This window comes from Arachis ipaensis, chromosome B4 (assembly GCF_059453495.1).
Source record: "Arachis ipaensis isolate K30076 ecotype BB chromosome B4, ASM5945349v1, whole genome shotgun sequence".
In the NCBI taxonomy this organism is placed as follows: domain Eukaryota; kingdom Viridiplantae; phylum Streptophyta; class Magnoliopsida; order Fabales; family Fabaceae; genus Arachis; species Arachis ipaensis.
In genome coordinates, this window is record NC_142439.1 from 64,006,477 (window position 1) to 64,015,064 (window position 8,588).

The 8,588-nt window shown below is 36.3% G+C and overlaps 1 long non-coding RNA gene across 2 annotated transcripts; it reads left to right on the forward strand.

The window, feature by feature from the left end:
- The first annotated feature begins 3,178 nt into the window (after positions 1–3,178).
- LOC107637809 (uncharacterized) lies at positions 3,179–8,231 on the forward strand. 2 transcript variants are annotated; one of them, XR_001619542.3, is made up of 5 exons: positions 3,179–3,642; positions 3,778–3,973; positions 7,193–7,293; positions 7,470–7,580; positions 7,939–8,231. It is a non-coding gene; the product is annotated as an uncharacterized LOC107637809 (long non-coding RNA). The 2 variants fall into 2 exon arrangements; XR_001619543.3 differs by having other exon boundaries at positions 3,278–3,642; positions 3,864–3,973.
- Positions 8,232–8,588: the final 357 nt, after the last annotated feature.

The following is an 8,588-nucleotide window of genomic DNA, read 5'->3' on the forward strand; positions in this document are numbered from 1 at the left end:
TATATATACGCTCACCCTTACCTAAGCCCCATTACAACCTTGAAAAGACCTCATGATGTTTGCATTGGTACATTAATTACTTGTTGATTGGTTAGGTGAAGAACAAAGTTCAGAAAGCATGACTAGAGAAGAGTAGAGTGATTACCCTATACACTTGAGTGATTAGAGTAAATATACACCATCAGTAAGGGTTCAATGCTTGATTCTATGTTCCCTACTTTTATGAGCTGTCTTCTTACAAGTTTACTTGTTTTTACCGTATGGTTTGAATTAGTGGAATTTGAGTTATTTTTGTCTTGAAGAACTTATTTATTTTTAACCAAGCATATAGTTGCATTTATACATTGCATTTCATGAGTCTTACTTTTCCCTACTCATTTATTTTATCTCCTTGAACTAAGCATGAGGACATGTTAATGTTTAAGTGTGGGGAGGTTGATAAACCACTATTTTATGGTTTATCTTGTGTTTAATTGAGTGGTTACATCAAGTCTTCACCCACTTATTCATATGATTTGCATAGTTTTACATTTTCCTTCCTAGTTTTATTCTATGGTTGAAAACTTGCTTCCTAGAGGTCTTTAATTTGTATATTTTGATTCTCCTTTATACCATTCAATGCTGTGATCCGTGTGTTAAGTGTTTCAGGCTTTATAGGGCAGGAATGGCTTAGAGAATAAAGAGGAAGCTTGCAAAAATAGAAGGAACACAAGAAACTAAGGAGATAACCAGCGAGCGTCGACGCGCACGCATGGCTCACACGAGCGCGCGATATGGAGAAAATTGCAGCGATGCGTGCGCGTGCCTAACGCGTACGCGTGGATTGGAGTCTGCACAAAAGACACGCACACGTGGACGACATGTACGCGTGACAAGGAAATTTGCCAAATGACGCGCACGCGTGAATGACGCGTACGCATGACATGCGCGATCTGCAGAAATAACAGAAAATGTTGGGGGCGATTTCGGGCCGAGTTTTGACCCAGTTTCTGGCCCAAAAACACAGACTAAAGCCAGAGAACATGCAGAGACTCAACACACATTCTCATTAGGATAGTTTTTAGATTTTTAGATCTGAATCTAAAGAGGACTACTCTTCCTCTAGGTTTTCTTTAGATTCATAGTTTATTAGTTTTATGCTTTTGCTTTTGGATATTGAAGAGTCATCACCTCCGTTGAAGATACTATTCTAGTTTGTTTCCTTACTTGCTCTTTTATTTATTCCATATTCTTAATTCTTGTTTAAAGTGGTAATTGGATTATTGTGGATTTATTAATGCAAAAGATTACTTTTATCTTTAACTAATTTTCAATCCCTATTTTATTTAATTTATCATGTCTTCTTCTTATATTTTTATGAGCGTTATATTCATGTCAATGGAGTAGTTTCCATACTTCACATGGGGGTTGATTAAGAGGAGACACTTGAGTTGGAATGCTCAAGTGATTAGTTAAATTGGAAGTTGTTGGCTAATTCTGTATTTACTAACGCTAGACCTTCCCAAGGGAGAGGACTAGGATTTGCGAATAAGAGTTAGCTCAATCACTTGACTTTTCTTTATTTAGTATGGGTTAACTAAGTGAAAATAACAACCTCTTTATACTAAATTTGAAAAAAATCCGAACAAGGACAGAACTTCTAATTAATCATTCCACCAGTTAAGGCATTTTATTTTGAATAATATAAATTCCTTTTAATTTTCATTGCATTTATTTATAATTATTTATTTTCTATCACTCAAACTCAAAATCTCTTGGAAAACTCCTGATTAATAAATTAGCACCTTTTTTAGCAACTCGTTAGGAGACGACCTGGGATCATACTCCCAGTATTTTTATTCTAATTTTTGTGACAACCCTTCTAAATTGATGAGGCGGATCTTTGCTGGTTAAGAGCTATACTCGCAACGCTATTCTTATATTACAATCTCTTAATTGGTCTGATTTCTGCCCTCCATCAGTGATCCTACTCAAAATGCCACAGACAAGGTCGAATCTTCCGGATCAGAGAATGCTGCACTTTCGTTCTAGCCTTTACTACAAAGACCCTAATCTCTCTATACCTCGGTTGAACTGATGTCTCGAGAAGTCCCTAATGAAGTCGTGGATTAGCCGTCTAAGAGATGTATCCTCAAGCTAGTGGTTCGTTGATATCCGATGAAAGACGCTTGCTGAACCGATGTAGAATAGACATAACTTGTGACGGTTCAACTCATTCATAAGGTTGAAGAACAAAAATACATCTTAGGAGAGAATCAAACACGAATTGAAATAGAACAGTAGTACTTTTATTAATCCATAAAACTCAGTAGAGCTCCTAACCTTAACCTAGGAGGTTTAGTGGCTCATACTGTACAATAAAACTCGAAAATATGAAATAATGTTCTATGGTGGTCGAAGATCCTAAAACAAGGGTGATCTTCTCCTATATATACTAGTCTAATAACTAAAGATTACAGAAATATGATAGGCTTAGACTTGTAGTGCAAAAATCCACTTCTAGGGCCCACTTGGTGAGTGTTTGGGATGAGCTAAAGGTGTCTCCACATGCCAGTAGGCTCCTTGGGTGTTGAACGCCTACTTGGGACACCTCTTTGGGAGTTGGACGCCAACTGCTGCCTTTTGGGCGTCCAACGCCAGAAAGGGGGTAGATAGATGGCGTTGAACGCCAATTTTGGGCCATCATCTCTAAATACAAGTGTGGACTATTATATATTTCTGGAAAGCCCTGGATGTTAGCTTTCCATGGCCGTTAAGAACGCTCCATTTGGATATCCCACTACAAGAAAAAAGGCCTATGGCCACGCTTTTTTTTGCTACGCATTAAAAGCGTGCCCAAAAGTGGTCTATGGCCATACTTTTATGAGGGTGGCGATTGAATAGAGATTTTGCACTTTTTTTTTGTTACACTTCAAAAGCGTGGCGAAAAGGGTCAATAGCCACGCTTTTATGAGGGTGGCAATTGATGCGAGATTTGGCCACATTTTTTTGCCACGCTTAAAAAGCGTAGCCATAGAGAGAAACAGGCACGCTTTTAAAGCGTGGCGACAGACTTTTATTATGGTGGCATTTTAAAAGCGTGGCCATTTCCTACAAGTATTTTGGCACGCTTTAAAAGCGTGGCCAAAAGGTTCCAAAAAAAACACATTTTAAAGAACCCCCTCCCTTCTAAATGTCTGAGTTGCTTTATCTTTCAAACGTTAGCTTTCTCCTTCTTCAAAGAACCCGAAGCCCTAACTCCTTCAAACATTAAGCCCTAACTCGTTCAGATCATCCTAAGCCCTCTAATTCAATGTGCCTAACCCTAACCCTCTCTTCATTGTGCCTCACCCTCACCCCAACTCCGCGACGACGGCACTTTGAAGAGCCCCAGCACTACACGAAGTACCACAGCACTCCACGAAGAACGTCGTCGCGCTCGCAATAGCTCCGTCGGCAATCTCCCTTCCGGCACTCCTAACCCTCTTTCTGCAGCGACTCTCTCTAGCGGTGACTCCCTCGGATCACTTGCCGTCGCAAACCCTCCGTCGATGCTCCCTCCGCCGCCGCTCCCTTCCATCGTTGCACTAACCCCTTCCGTGCCGCTCCCTTCCTCGTGTAGGGGCCCTTCCGTCGATGCTTCATTGCTGGTTTTGAGAGCTGGTAAACCCTATTTATTAAACTCTGTAATCAAACTAGATAAAAAAAGAGAGTTGAAGTTTAATTTAAGTAGAAATTCAAAATTAGGTTTATTCAACATGATATTGATATTACCTTTATGCATTATTCCATCTCCAGGAATTTGATGACGTTTTGATTCGAAGGATTCAGCAACTTGAAAATATAAAACATAGACCTGAATAATGAAATTCTATTTTGCGCAGAACACCAGGCTCGTGACTTTTCTGCCGATAATTTCTTCTCTAAACACTATCTGAGTACATACTATTCTTATCAAATGGTGTATGGCACTCAAGATCTTCAGGAGTTGGTGGTAAGAGCTATTTTCACTTCTGAGAGATATACCCCTTCAAAAAACATCATGTGCTATCCCACTACAACTCAAAATTATCATCTTAGTATAATTTGGTGTGCAATGAGAGTGTAGTCAATCTGCTGCATGCTAATTTTGAAAATTGGATAACAATTTTGTCAATGATGAGATGCTCTTATATCCTAGTCATGTTTAATATTGGATGGAAATGTGTAGAAAACAATAATTCTGAACAATTTGAAATTCTTCTGGACTGCTTTCCTTTCAATTTTTTACTTTAAGCATATAGGCAGCTAAAATGGCATTGATAGATAGTTTTCCAATCAAACTTCCCTTGACATTCATATGATTGAAGTTCTATTTATATAACTTGGAAAAGGTTAGCAGCTTTTTCAAACAAAATCCATGTTTGAATTTAGTAAAACAGCAGGTATTTATATTTGGTTACTGAGTTTAAAGGTGCCAAAATGGAATTTGTTGATGCTAAACTGTAAATGGTAGTATTATATCCTATATTTAGCATAAAGCAAATTTGCATTTATGTTTAATCACCTTATTCATGATTTTCTTATATTTTTTAGTTGCATATTTTTTTAATGGCTACTATAACTTTCTAATGGTATATTTATATCAGATAAAATGTATTCATTGTCCTGAAAGCATTTTTCAGATTTAATAGACCATCGAGTTTAAGATAACGAAAAAAAGTATCCTACTTTTTTGGAGTCATGGTAGAATTAATTTCTTTTTATTATATTCATAAATGCATCAAAGAATACAAATTTAGTTTATATTTCGATAGCTCATAATGGATCCTCTTAAATATGCTAATTACTTTTTTTAAATAGTGGAACTTCTACCTCTTAATTACCTCTAAAATAAATAGTGGAACTTCTACATCTTAATTCCTCCGTTTCTGTTGCATTAATATGCTGATTACTTTTTTTTAAATGTTCAAGTATACTTCCTTTTTTGTTTATTTTTTTTTAATCTACAATCTATAGAGAATTGTCCTAACTATTTTTGGCTTATCCAACAACCATATTTGAATCTTGAGAAATTTTGGTTGAGTTCTGCCAAGTTTCATACTGATTCATGGCATTACTCTTTGTTAAATGCTTCCAAAATCTGTTAAAGTGAATTTTGTTCGAATGATAATTCGTTAAAGCTATTCTTGTGTAATTGCTAATTTATACTTAATCAAATATAGGTTTAATAAATCTACAAGTTTCTATAATTTTTGTAATTTTGCAATTTAATTATTTTAAAAATTACAGTTTTTAATATATGAATGTTTTAAAACTTAAAAGTGCATGAGTTGGTTGTGGCTGTGTTGTGTTGAATGTGTTAGTTGAATTGATTTATTTTGTTTGCTTAATATTATTTTTGGGTGTTATGGAATTACAAAATAGAATAGAACATGACAGATTGAGTTTTTAAGCTTAATAGAACATGACAGATTAAGCTTTTAAGCTTGATAGAATATGGCAGATTGAGCTTAATATCATTTTTGTTGAATGTTTTATGATTGGAAGTACTTTCCTTGTACTTCAATTTTAAGCTTCAAATGTCTCTGCACCTGAAAAATTATGATCCAAATTGATTCAACATATTATGCACCAATTTCAATTTGCATGCTTCTGTTGAACATAACACTTGATCAATGAAACTTTTAATACCAATTAGAAAAAACATTCAACTACTTTGATCAATTTTCTAACTATTATAATTATTAGGGTTAAGTATTCTTTTCGTCCCTAAGGTCTCAGGCCAAAATCAAAATCGTCCCTAACCATTTTTTTGTTATTAAAATCATCCTCAACGTTACAAAACGTTATAAAATCATCCTTTTCCACTTTAATTTTATTTTTTTACCAAATTACCCTTAATAATTAATATAAATAATAAAAATAATATTAAAAAATAAAAACAAACCCTCCCCCTCCCCCTGCACCTGCACCTGCACCTACACCTGCACCTGCACCCCGCCTCCCCCACGACGCCATCCGCCTCTTTCTCTCCCTCCCTCTCCCTCCCTAGCCGGTCGCCTGGTCCTCCGCCTGCAACCTCTCCTCCATCTTCCACAAGCGCATTGCTCACAAACACACAAGACTCAAAGCCAAGACCTATCACCAAACAATGCACTTGCTTCCCAAGCTCCCAAAGAGCACCATTAGCACAAGCCCCAACTATACTAGAGAGCACTAAAGGGTCCAAAATCTCAACCCATTCACGAAGCATTTTCACAAACAGGTGCAATGCATATCAACAATTTAACACCGTTCCCACTCTGAACAAATTCCGAAATCAAAGCAGTCCAAGCAAACAAATCCCTATTGAGAGCTTTTCGAAATAGCCTCAAAGCTTCGTTCTTGAAACCGGTACGTGCATACCCCGATATCATGGCGTTCCAAGAGGCTTTATTAAACGACGAGATGGAATCAAAAACGGCGCGGGCATAAAGAGCGAGGGAGAACTTGGAGTACATGTCGACAAAGGAGGAGAGGGAGAGGAAGAGGCAGGGATAGCAGGAGAGGGAGAGGGAGAGGCGGGGATGGCAGGAGAGGAAGAGGCTGACGGGCGTCGTGGAGGAGGCGGGGTGCAGGTGGAGGGGGGAAGGGTTTGGTTTTATTTTTTAATATTATTTTTATTATTTATATTAATTATTAAGGGTAATTTGGTAAAAAAATGAAATTGAAGTGGAAAAGGACAATTTTATAACGTTTTGTAACGTTGAGGATGATTTTAATAATAAGAAAAGGTTGGGGACGATTTTGATTTTGGCCTTAGACCTTAGGGACGAAAAGAATACTTAACCCTAATTATTACTCAGTCATCTCATTCTGTGTCCCAATACTTTCTTCCTTGCTGCTACAAGGACCTTTATTGTTCTTCATTTATATGTAATCTACACCAAAGAGAAAAAAAAATTATCAATGTTATTAACCTAGTATTATGTTCTTCATTTATCTGCAATCTACAAAAGATAATTGTTATTATGTTCTTCTAATTTGATTGCCTTGTATGATGGAACTCTAGTATGAAATTCTCAATGTCAAAGTGAAAGTTTCAGTGGATGGGGATGTTTTCCATTGATTGATTCTATTAACCTGCTTATGAGTGTCTTCTTGTTAATTAGCTTTTAGAGATAATCTTCAACTTTGTTGCAAGTTTTTCTATCTGTTATGCATCTCACTGAAACCAATTTTTCTTTAATAGTTGGAGATCTATATGGAGATCTTAAGCAGGCTAGATCTGTACTTCAAATGGCTGGTGTATTGAGCCCTGATGGTTAAGACTTCTGGACTGGTGGAGAAACGGTACGTGTCCTATTTTTAGAAACTGATAGCTTTTAGTTTTAATTATAATTTATTCGCTAGTCTCTTTTGTCAATGTGCATAGAATCAGAATATGAAGTTCTAAAGTAGTTGTAAGGTTTTGGTTTGAGATTTATCACTTTAACATTGTGGATGTTTATTTTTGTTTCTTGTTCTAGGTGTTGATTGTTGGAGATATACTAGATCAAGATGAAGAAGAAATTGCTATCTTGTCCTTGTTGCGATCATTGGATAAACAGGCAAAGGCAAAAGGTGGAGCTGTGTTTCAGGTTTGCCATTTTTAACTTTGAACCATGTAACACAACTTTGGCCACGGTAAACAAACTCATGAACCACTCAAGTTATAGTCTCAAATAACTGAATGTCAAGGAGATGACAATTTCTTACTCATAACAGGATAGCTTCACCTATTAAATGTTAAACCTTCGTCTCCATTTAAGTCTCTTTACTAGAAATATATTTTATGTGTCGATATGAAAAGAATATATTTGATAGGCAAAAAGATGGTTTGATTGATTTCTTTTCTATGGATTCATATTTTATAGAAATACTAGAAATGTAGATTGATCTTCTCGTGTTTAAAAGTTAATTTTAGGAAATGGTTTATTTATTGTTGTATGAATGTAGGTCCTTCTTAAAGGCCCAAAGAACTTCAGGAGAGCTGTGAAACACTTGGGTCCTGCTCCTGGTGTTCCTTATAGCTATATCAAGCCTTATGTACGATCTAAGGGAAGCAAGTTTGAGAAGGTTAGAGGAAGGAAGAACAGCAAACGACTTGGGGTTTAAGTTGTATTATTTCTTTATTTTTCTTTAGTTTTTAGTTTTGGAATTTGAACTTGAGATTTATTTTGTATTTGAGTATTAGTTTTTTAATGTATAATACAATTATAGCAAAAATTATACGTCACTAATTACTGCTTGATTTGTCTTGTTATAAAAATTGCATACTATATTTATAGGTTTGGTAATAAAAAAGGATTGAAAATTTATATTGCAGTGATGAAGATAAAGTTAGAAAAAAGATTTTTTTTAAAATTTGATAAGGCTATCGCCACGCTTTTAAAGCGTGGCCGTATCTCTCGCTATCGTCACGCTTTAAAAGCGTGGCCATATCTCGCTAAAGCGTGGTCATATCTCTCTACTGCCACGCTTTTAAGCGTGGCAAAAAAAGCGTGGCGATAGGTCACGAAAAGCATGGCGATAGAGCAACTGGCACCCTTGCAGTTGTGACCTTTTCAAAAAGCGTGGCGAAAAGCTATCGCTACGCTTTTTTTAGC